Below are 12430 nucleotides of genomic sequence, written 5' to 3'. Positions count from 1 at the left end.
TATATATGTGTGTGTGTGTATGTATGTATGTATATGTATATGTATATACATATATGTATGTATATATATTATATATATTCCAGACATTGACCCTCTAATCTCCGGAGAGCCTATTTCCTATGTAGGTGTGCCTACATTGTTTTTGTGTATATGTGGCATGAGTTGGAAGATAAACATGCACACACACACACATAAACATACATGCATACACTTGCACACATATGTACATCCATACATATGTATGTGTATGTGTGTATTTAAATTAGTCAAGTGTGATTGGTTTATTTATCATTTCTAGTTTGTCCCTTTATAATCTTTCATTAGAATTTTTTCTGTATAATCATTTCCTCTGTGTGTGTGTGTCTGTGTGTGTATGTGCATATCTATCTGTCTGTCCGTGTGTGTGTGTGTATATATGTGTAGGATCATATTTACAAAGTAATGGAGGCTTTTGAGACTTGTCTAGTGCAAACTACTCATGTCTTATATTGACCTTCCCTTTTTTCATTTAATTAAATTCTATGCAATTTATTAATTTAATAAATGCACAAGATTGATTGATATGTTAACTAGATCTCTGGGGTTCTTTTTTTGGGCTTTTGTAATTTTACTTTTCTTTTTCTGAGTATAACCAAACACACACACACACACACACACACACACACACACACACACACACACACACATACACACAATGTTTTTATATATGTTTAAGGAAGATATGTCCAGGACTATATTTATATATATATATATTCTTTTACTTACTTGTTTCAGTCATTTGACTGCGGCCATGCTGGAGCACCACCTTTTTAGTCGAGCAAATCGACCCCAGGACTTATTCTTTGTAAGCCTAGTACTGATTCTATCGGTTTCTTTTGCCGAACCGCTAAGTTACGGGGATGTAAACACACCAGCATCGGTTGTGAAGCAATGTTGGGGAGACAAACACAGACACACAAACACACTCACATATGACGGGCTTCTTTCAGTTTCCGTCTACCAAATCCACTCACAAGGCTTTGGTCGGCTTGAGGCTATAGTAGAAGATACTAGCCCAAGGTGCCACGCAGTGGGACTGAACCCGGAACCATGTTGTTGGTAAGCAAGCTACTTACCACACAGCCACTCCTGCGCCTATATATATATATATATATATATATATATATATATATATATATATATATATATATATATATATATATATATACATATATATATATATATATATATACATATATATATATATACATATATATATATACATATATATATATATATATATACATATATATATATATATATACATATATATATATATATACATATATATATATATATATATACATATATATATATATATATATATATATATACATATATACATATATATATATATATATATACATATATACATATATATATATATATATATATATACATATATATATATATATATATATACATATATATATATATATATATACATATATATATATATATATATATATATATATATATATATATATATATATACATATATATATATATATATATATATATACATATATATATATACATACATATATATATATATATATATATATACATATATATGGAAAACGGATCTCAAACCATGATGATGATGATGATGATGACAAGCAAATATATATTCACAAACAATGGATAAATGTCTGTTCGTTACAGCTGTTTCTAACACATTTTTTAATAGATGAACGAGTACATTAGTACATTACATCAAAGCAAAAAACTGTTTTCATCAGCTGATACATAAAATTCCAAACAATGGAAAAACAATTCATGAGCACAATGGGAACACATATAGACTCCCGCCCAAGGTGGACTGGAATGAGAGAACGAAGAAAAGGCTCTAATGACCATAAAAAGAGCTAGAGGGACATTAAGAGTTTAGTTAGTGGATAGGGGTATAGCCACCATACCTATATGCTGACTGTAAATCATCTGTTAAAAAATGTGTTAGAAACAGCTGTAATGAACTGACATTTATCCATTGTTTGCAATTCGTTTATTTGCTTATAATACACCAAAAGGAATTCCTGACCTGTTGGACATCCTGGAATATACCAAACACCATGTGACCAATACAACATATGCTTTGGACCAGCCCCTAGGTATTAAATACTCATAACGGTTAAATTTTCTGTATACATAACCTGAATATTTTACTGGGTTTACTTCCCAACCAAGTGTATTTATTCGACTAAAGGTGGTGTTTACAAGTTAATTCAACCCAACCTGGTACCTACCATTTAAGTACCTGATTCTATCCTGAATCCTTAATATTGTGTGTGTGTGTATATATACACACACACACACATCTTACCATCATCATCATCATCGTTTAACATACGTTTTTCATGCTGGCATGAGTTGGATGGTTTGACTGGGGACTGGCAGGCCAGTAGGCTGCGCCAGGCTCCAGTCTGATCTGGCAAGGTTTCTACAGCTGGATGCCCTTCCTAACGCCAACTCACAACCTTATAGTCATGAGCCCCTGTAATTTTAATTCATGACTAACAAAAAAAAAAAACCCACTTAGCTGTGTGGCATCTATATTTCAAGAAACAATCCTTCTATCTGTAATGACTATTTCTGGAATAACTGAATTTCAGAATTAACAGAATTTCGTGCCTCACAGTTGTTAAAAGCCAATCACAACACTCCCACATGCATACCTCTACAAATTCAGGATGGACTTAACATCCTGTAATTCAAATATTTTAGTCATGTTGAATGTCATCTGTTTGTTATCTGTTACATATTCCATTATTGGTGGATGTGCAATGGTCCAGTGGTTAGGGCAGCAAACTTGCGGTCTTAGGATCGCGGTTTCGATTCCCAGACCGGGCGTTGTGAGTGTTTATTGAGCGAAAACACCTAAAGTTCCACAAGGCTCCGGCAGGGGATGGTGGCGAACCCTGCTGTACTCTTTCACCACAACTTTCTCTCACTCTTTCTTCCTGTTTCTGTTGTACCTGTATTTCAAAAGGGTCAGCCTTGTCACACTTTGTGTCACGCTGAATTTCCCGGGGAACTACGTTAAGGGTACACGTGTCTGTGGAGTGCTCAGCCACTTGCACGGTAATTTCACAAGCAGGCTGTTCCATTGATCGGATCAACTGGAACACTCCTCATCGTAACCGGCGGAGTGCCAACAACATTCTATTATCACATCTTGCTGTTTATTACCAGCTCTTTTTTTGCTACATCCTGAGTTCAGATAAACTTTGCCTTTTGTTTCTCCAGGCTCGAGAAACTAAAGTACCAGTCTAGGGGCCAAAGTAATCAACTAACCCCATTCCCTTAAAAATTGCTGCTCTTGAATTTGAATCAGAAACAATTGTAATACCTTGCTGCTTTCCAGCTCTTAACATTCTGAGTTCAAATTCCACTGAAGTCAACTTGGCTTTCATTCCACTGTGTTTGATAAAATGAAATACCAGTCATGCACTGAGGTTGAAGTAAACCTCCTTCCCTTCAAAATTGCTAGCTTTGTATGTAAATTAGAAACAAATATTATACCTTGCTGTATTTAGTTGAGTACCTTTATGTTCTGAGTTCAAATCCCAGTCAATGTTGACTTTTGAACACTGGGGTCATTTAAAAGAGGTACCATTTGAACACTGGGGTCATTCAAATCAACTCTTACCATCTCTCACATTTGAGGCTTTGCGTTACAAAAATGAGAAGTTTCTTAAGTTACATAAATGGATCGGTGACTGCCTCTTCTTCTGCTAAATACATAAGGATATTGAATAGATTTCTAAGAAATGAAATAGATTTGTTTTCCAATGATTTGGAAATAGGTTTAAAATAGAGGACACAAAATTCTGTGTGTGTGGATATATATATATATGTGTGTGTGTGTGTGTATGTATATATATATATATATATATATATATATATATATATATATATATATATATATATATTTCTATATATATATATATATATTCTTTTTCTCTTTTACTTGTTTCAGTCATTTGACTGTGGCCATGTTGGAGCACTGCCTTAAAGGGTTTTTTAGTTGAAGAAATCGACCCCAGGATTTATTCTTTGTAAGCCTGGTGCTTATTTTATTTGTCTCTTTTGCCAAACTGCTAAGTTATGGAGACATAAACACATCAACATTGGTTGTCAAGAGATGGTGTGGGGGGGGGACAAAGAAACATAAAGACACACATAAATCATCATCATTGTTTAACGTCTGCTTTCCATGCTAGCATGGGTTAGACGGTTTGATCGAGGACTGGCGAACCAGATGGCTGCACCAGACTCCAATCTGATTTGGCAGAGTTTCTACAGCTGGATGCCCTTCCTAATGCCAACCACTCCAAGAGTGTAGTGGGTGCTTTTATGTGCCACTGGCACAAGGGCCAGTCAGGCGGTACTGGCGACAGCCACACTCAAATGGTGTTTTCTATGTGCCACCTGCACAGGAGCCAGTCCAGTAGCACTGGCAACACACACACACACACACACACACACATATATATATCACCATCATCATCATTTGAATACATCTCATTCTCTAAGTTAGGATCAATGAAGATAAGAATGAACGTGGATGACTAAGATAGAGAATGTTAAATCCAGACTATACACATACACACAGACACGTACACACAGTTCTTCAAATTTATAGAAAACCAAAGACGAAAAGAGGTATAGGAACAAAAAGCAAGTGTATTAGTTTGATGCTCAGGAAAATGGAAAAGTTTTTTGTGTTTCAAGCCTACACTCTTCAACAGAAAGAAACAAGGAAATAAATAGAGAGAGAATGAAAAAAAAAGTGTTATGTATATATATATATATATATATATATATATATACAACAGGCTTCTTTCAGTTTCCATCTGCCAAATCTACTCTCATATATATATATATATATATATATATATATATATATATATATATATATATATATATAGGGTGACCCCCTTTGGTCCTGAATGACCATGAGATTGTACCTAGAAAGTTACCCTCTGAGGCACAAGTCCGGGCAAGGTTGTTTATGGAATACCAGCAGTCGCCCATGCACTATAGCCTCTATCTATGCCACCAATGTTATCCAAGGGAAAGACAAAGACCAATACAGTAACAGAATTGAGGGAATGTAGGAATTTATTGATATGTATGTATATATTTATGTGTGTGTATTAATGTGCTAATGTGTTTGTCTCTTAATGAGTGTATGTGTGTAGTTACATGTTTGACTAAAAACGTGTATGTGCATGTCCGTATATATGTGGATATAAGAAAAATACATATATTTACGTCATTCATAAGTAAAATTTTTTTAAATAATCAAATTCCTTGATCATGCATGTTCATATTGTACGTTTATTTCCCATATCGTTCTATCCTTCTTCTCACATCCTAATATCACGCCCACTTGTCATTTTTATTCATTGCTGCAGTTATACCTTTTTTTTTTCGTAGTAACCTACCTAAATACTAAAGTAATTAGTGACTAAGACCCCAAGGATTGTTGTGTATGATCTCTACCAATGAACATTGTCCAAATACTATTACTATTACTACTATAGTCATTCAGCTGGCTTACGTTGTACACACCCTACGGATATAATTTAATTATGTTGTTCAGATTACGATGGCTGATGACGAAACAGGAGGTAAAAATGGGATATGCCACTTTGTGTTTATGTATTGTTGTTGTCGATGTTCTGTTTAGATAATATTTAACAGGTGGGCAAAGTATGTACGTCTATGAAGGAGTGGTTCTCTTCAATCTTCTCTCTCTCACACACACACACACATTTAAATACGTGCATACATACATACAGACAGACAGACAAATAGGTTAGTATACATTCACGAGTGTATGAAGTATATATGAATGTATGTATACTCTCTTTTTTTTACTCTTTTACTTGTTTCAGTCATTTGACTGCAGCCATGCTGGGGCACCGCCTTTAGTCGATCAAATCGACCCCAGGACTTATTCTTTGTAAGCCTAGTACTTATTCTATCGGTCTCTTTTTGCCGAACCGCTAAGTTACGGATACATAAACACACCAGCATCGGTTGTCAAGCGAAGTTGGAGGGGACAAACACAGACACACAAACATATACACACACACACATACATATATATATATATATATATATATATATATATATATATATATACATATATACGACGGGCTTCTTTCAGTTTCCGTCTACCATATCCACTCCCAAGGCTTTGGTCAGCCCGAGGCTATAGTAGAAGACACTTGCCCAAAGTGCCATGCAGTGGGATTGAACCCGGAACCATGTGGTTGGTAAGCAAGCTACTTACCACACAGCCACTCCTGCGCCTATGTATGTATATATATGCATGTATGTATGTATGTATGTATTACGCATACTCTTTAAAATCTAACCATCACTTACCAAGCATACACATGTCTGTGAACTTAAGAAGTTTGCTTCCCACCCTTGTGGTTTCAGGTTCAGTCCGACTGCGTGGGACCTTGTACGTTTGTTTTTCACTATAGCCCTGGGACAACCAATGCCTTGTGAGTGAATTTGGTAGACGGAAAATGAAAGATACTCATTGTGTGTGTGTGTGAATGAATTCGTATTTCCCTCGTCTATATGTATACTTTGCTTGATGATTATAAGCAGCGACTTTGCTAACCGTGTTATTCACCTCTTAGTAGTCCACATAAGCAAATCTAGGCTCCCTGACATGTTATCTAGTTACATTTCTTATTTTCTGAGTTCAAATTTCATTCAGATTGACTTTCCCTTCCAGTGTTGATGAAATAAACCATCTGCCAAATACTGTTATCACCTGCCAAACTTCACTAGCACCACATGAATGACTGTTTTAAATATGGGAGATTTATTAGAATCAATCTAATAATCCCATAAAGCAGCCAGATCTGAACGGAATTATGACAGAATATTGGCAATTCATGTCGTTTTTACTTTGTTCCGAACATGGATTGCTCTAATTATGTTGTTATAAAAATATTAACACACACACACACACACACACACACAAGGGGTATGCTCTCATTGACAGAGTTTCAATCCTCAGTTAGGCCTTTTGATACCAACCCACCTGTAATCACCCCTGGTTCCATGATACAAACTTTCTGTTTTAAAGGGATTCAAATTCAAAACCTTTCATCAAAATTTCATGATAATTTATGTTCCACACACTAATTTCATAATGACAAAGTTGTTTTATTAAATTCTTCATTATTTTCAAAATTGATTAAGTCAGAAGCAGTGTATCTCTACAGAAATATGGTAACAAAAGAGTTAAAGCTGTTTCATTTCATCTATTCCAACAACAGTTCATAGGGAAAGTATAAAAGCCAAGTTACGTGCATCTCCCCTGTGAGGAGTCTCTGTTCTAATAATAAATGTTTAAAGAAGAAATCTCCGGAAACTATTTAAACTCTGGAATCGTATCTGACTGAACAGATATGATGTTTATCATATATTTAGCCATTATATTTAGTATCACACTGGCTGAGTTCCAGAAGCCAGCAGCTCACCTCAGCCTACGCTTGACTCAAGATAGCAGCTTAGTCAAATGGACATCCATACTCACTATCAAGGAATTTCTGTAGGTATTTCAACTTGAACTAATAATAATAATATTGGTTTCAAATTTTGGTACAAGGCCAGCCGTTTGGGGGTTGGGGTTAAGTTGATTAAATTGACCCCGGTGCTCAACTGGTACACATTTTATTGACCTCAGAATGATAAAAGGCAGCATCAACTTTGATGAAATTTGAACTCAGAATGTAAAGACAGATGAAATGCTGCTAAGCATTTTGCCTGGTCTGATAACAATGTTGCCAGCTTGTCACTTTATAAACTAACAATAATATTAACAAGAGCACTCGGAGAGCGCAAACCTCCACCAAGGCAACACCAACATCCTCTAAACGATTAGCTGGAGATGATTTTAAAATGAGAATATCTGAAATAAACATGACTGCTCTCACAAACGAGAATACTAAAAATGAACCCGACCGCTCTCAAAAATTAAGCAAAAAAAAAAAGGAAGAATAATCCAGAATCCTTGTCTCGTATCTGATCGATCCCAAAATCTAATCAGTTCGTACCAGTCATGAGGCCAAACATCCCTGAAAGTTTCATCTGAATCCATCCAGTGGTTCTTGAGATATTTTGTCAATGGACAGACAAACAAACATAACTGAAAACAATACCTCCGTTAAGGTGGAGGTAATAATGTTTTTAAAACCACAGACTGGCAGAATTGTTAGCACACTGCGCAAAATGCTTAGTGGCATTTCATTCTGATTTATGTTCTGAGTTCAAATTTTGCCAAGGTCAACTTTACCTTTCATCTTTGAGGGTTGATAAGTACCTGTTGAACACTGGGGTTGATGCAATCAACTTATACCCACCCCTGAAATTGCTGGCCTTGCTAATGAAGGTTTCAAATTTTGGTAGCAAATCAGTGAATATAGGAGGAAGGAGTTTGTCAATTATATTAACCCTTCCCCCAGTACCTGACTGGTACTTTGTTCAATCAATCTCAAAAGAATGGTAGACATAAAAATGTAAGAGGATTCTCTTTTAAACATTGAATGACTCAGAGGTGTCCATCTGAGTAAAATAAGAATCAAAGAGGTCCATAAGTAAAAAAAAAAAATTGTTGAGAACCACTGCCTTAGTTGGGAACAGGTGAAGGTTGATGACAGGAAAGGCATCCAGCTGTAAAAAAAATCTGCCTCAGTGAATTCTGCATGACCTATGCAAGCATGGAACAGTGGCTGTTAAAATGATGATGACAACGACGATGACGAGGATGATGATGTTGGCTGAAATATCTTTGATCATCTGTCTACAGAATCAGTGCAGACATGGAGCTAAACAACAACAATGATGAATGAAATGATATAGAAGACTGGGTAAAGAAATCCAGTCATGCAAACATTTATTTCTTTTATAAGATATGAATGCTTTGAAAGGTTTATATTGTACAACATTTCATTTATTTCTATTTTGATTCTGTTGACCTATATTGCTTTTCCCTACCTGTTGCAATAATAACAAAACGATATTTATTTCAACTGGGCATTAAGCCAAGCTTTGAAAGAAGAGGGATTTAGATGAATGAATTAGCTGCAATGATAGTAATATATATATATATCTAGTCTAATGCAGTATATGCATGATTAGTAGGTGGTTGTGAGGTTGGTGAAGAGGTTTCACCATATATCAAAATATATCAAGACCCTTTTAGTACCAACCCACCTGTGACTGCACCTGGTTCTGCAATGCTAACTTTCTGGTTTTAAGTAATGTAAATTAAAGAGATTTCGATAAAAATTTCATGTTATGGTCCAAAAACCAGCTTTGTATTTCAGCAGCAGAACAAAAGGTTTTATGAAAATGGTCATTTATTTTTCATAAAATTGATTTCTGTTATAGGCTTAATCCTCAAATATAGGGAAAGGAACAATCATCTATATGAAACCCCCAATGCTCCTCTGGTATATTATTGTATTGGCCCCAGAGATAAAAAGGAAAAATTGACCTTGGCGGAATTTGAACTTAGAGCATAAAAAGCTAGAACAAATATCACAAAGCATTTTATCCTCCACTCTAACGATTCTGCCAGTCCATTTTAACCCTAAAGAGTCTTTGGTTCTTAACCCTTTTGTTACCATATTTCTGTTTCAATTAATTTTGAACATGAAGAATTTCATAAAATAACTTTTGTCATTATTATTAAACTGGTGTTTCGAACAAACACCAGTTTAATAACAAACACCTAGTAGTCTGCAAAGGTAGTACTGGAAGTCCATTAACTAAATTCAAAATTTCATATGTATATATACATAAGGATAAACATATTAAAAGGTGTCCATGGGAAAACCCATTTAAATAAAAGGGTTGGGAATTACTGGGTTATGTCATGCTGATGATTTCTAAAAGGAATGAAATAGTGCTATACATGGTTGGCACTGACTAGAAATTTTGAAGAACTTTATGATAAAAAACAGAAAATGTGTATTTTATTTGCATCTTTTTCTTTATCCCTTAACCCTATCACACCGTGTTCCTGATTTACCAGGATTTGCATAAATGTAATCTCTACTGGATTCCCAGTAAAGTGCTAATGGATAACATATGCAAATTAAGAAGATAAAATACTAAAAATAAACAACTGATCATGATGCAGCTTTGTAGTCATGTGATGTTTTTATGATTCATTGTTAACGGTGCCCCCCCACCCCCACCAAGGCTGTTGTTTACTTTTGTTTTTAATTTAATAAAAAGAAAACAATTTTGCAATGAAACAACTGTGTAATGAATTCAGCACTTTGTCTTGTAAATGAGTAAAGCTTAAACTCTTTGCATTTGAGGAAATTATTGATGATATTTATTCTTTGGATGAAGAGTTTACCCATAACCCAGCAATGAGAGTGATTCAGACAATCAAACTGTTGAAAGTGAAGAAGAAAATAACGATTCTGGTGAACAAATATGGTAGTTAAGAAATAGGCCTATTATTGTTGTGCCCCTGAATTTTTTTGTGATTCTGTCCCCTTGTTTGCCTGCAATCATTACTCTTGAGCTGTATATGCTACTAATTATTTTTTTGCTCAGGAGCCCAGTTGGAGAGTAAAGTTAGATTTAAGGTCCCAGGTCTGAGAGGGTTAATTTCAAATTCTAACTTCTTATCCTTCCAGATACTGTGAAGAGATGATTACGTTCCTTGTATTAACTGTCCACTAGTGGACACCTCATGCTTGAAGTTTCAGTGTGTAAATGAAATATCTAAACAAGGATTGTACCCTACATCTTGAACTTTAATTATTAAGTACTTAATAACACCTCTCCATGCTGTTTTTTCTCAGCATATGATGCTTAGACATCCACCCAATAAACAGTAAGGAAGGTTGTTGGAGTTGAATATATCTTACTTGACAAGCAAATTCTGCAGAGTAGTTATACGTGATCTCTTTGTTAATATAGCTACAATAGCTAAGATACCACACATTCTCATTTCTTCTTCATAATCCAGTATCTTTATACCTCATTAAGAATCCTTTTGTTTTGTTTTGCTTTTTTTTGTTTATTTTTATTAGGTAGTTAGTTTTGGGTAATTTTGGTTTTACTTTTCACTTTGGATCACTTCAATATCATCATACATTGAAAAGGTAATACTTTAAAAAAAAAAACAAATATATAAACACCACAACTTCCCAAAATTCTCAGGCAATATTCTTAATGTTTCTTTTCCATAATTAAGCCGCTATGTGTGTGTGTGTGTGTGTGTGTGTATTAGACTAAGATGAATTACTTTTATCTAACAGCACATATTGAGAGGAAGTGTGTGAGTAATATACTCTTTTTATAAAGCCAGGCTTCGTTAAGTGCTTTTAATTGCAAGACTGGATATTGAAGATATATTTTTGGCCTTTAGCATTACTTTCCAACCTTCCTTTAATGATTATGATACAATAAAGACTTGGTTGGTAGGAGACTGGACTTCCAGCAGAGAAGTCAGTGGTTTGTATCCTCTTATGTGCCTTGTATCCTGTCACTCACTAAAACATTTAGCTGTCATCAGCTAAGTCTACCTACCTCTATGTAAGTTGAAGGTACTGAAACAAGTACTCAAGAAATGTTACTCATTTATTCATCATCATCATCATCATTAACATCACCATCATAAATAACATCTTTTTAACTTCCACTTTGCCATGCTTTCACGTGGGTCATATGTGTATGTGTGAGAATACATGTGTGTGTGTGTGTGTGTGCGTGTTTGTGTGCGCGTGCATGTGTGTGTGGTTAAGAAGTTTGGTTCCCAATCTCATGGTTTCTGGTTCAGTCTCACTATGTAGTACCTTGGGCAAGTGTCTTTCACTATAGTTCTGGGCCAACCAAAGCCTTGTGAGTGGATTTGGTAGACAGAAACTGAAAGAAGCAAATCATTATGTACATCATCATCATCATCATCATCATCATTTAGTGTTTGTTGTCCATGCTGGCATGGGTTGGACAGTTTGACCAAGGCTGGTAAGCTGGAAGGCTGCACCAGACTCCAGTCTGATTTGGTATGGTTTCTACAGCTGGATGCACTTCCTAATGCCAACCAATCTGAGAGTGTAATGGGTGCTTTTTATGTGCCACTGGCTTAGGTGCCATTTGTGTGACACCAGTATCTGCCACGACTGTGATTTTACTTGGCTCAATGGGTTTTCTTTTCAAGCACAACATAATGCTTAGTCATTGCATCCGTGAGGCCTATATATATATATATATATATATATATATATATATATATATATATATATATATATACACACACATATATATATGTGTTACTTGGTGACTCTGTCAGTGCAGGTGCCACTTAAAAAGCATCCAGCCCACACTG

At 35.1% G+C, this 12430-nt stretch overlaps 1 protein-coding gene across 2 annotated transcripts in view; it reads left to right on the top strand.

The window, feature by feature from the left end:
* LOC106883988 (integrin alpha-9) overlaps positions 1 to 12430 on the top strand; it is a 181709-nt gene that overhangs the window by 103314 nt on the left and 65965 nt on the right. Inside the window, exon 1 of one of the 2 annotated variants that reach the window (XM_089358429.1) lies at positions 5618 to 5675. The exons of the other annotated variant lie outside the window; for it this stretch is intronic. The gene's annotated coding sequence lies outside the window, so the exon portion shown is untranslated. Of the gene's footprint in view, positions 1 to 5617; positions 5676 to 12430 lie in introns of those variants that run through there. 2 annotated transcript variants of the gene reach the window in all.

Source organism: Octopus bimaculoides, chromosome 10 (genome assembly GCF_046866305.1).
Source record: "Octopus bimaculoides isolate indiv1 chromosome 10, ASM4686630v1, whole genome shotgun sequence".
Taxonomy (NCBI): Eukaryota; Metazoa; Mollusca; class Cephalopoda; order Octopoda; family Octopodidae; genus Octopus; species Octopus bimaculoides.
Note: the sequence above shows the minus strand (reverse complement) of the source record. Positions and strands in the feature narration are given on the sequence as shown.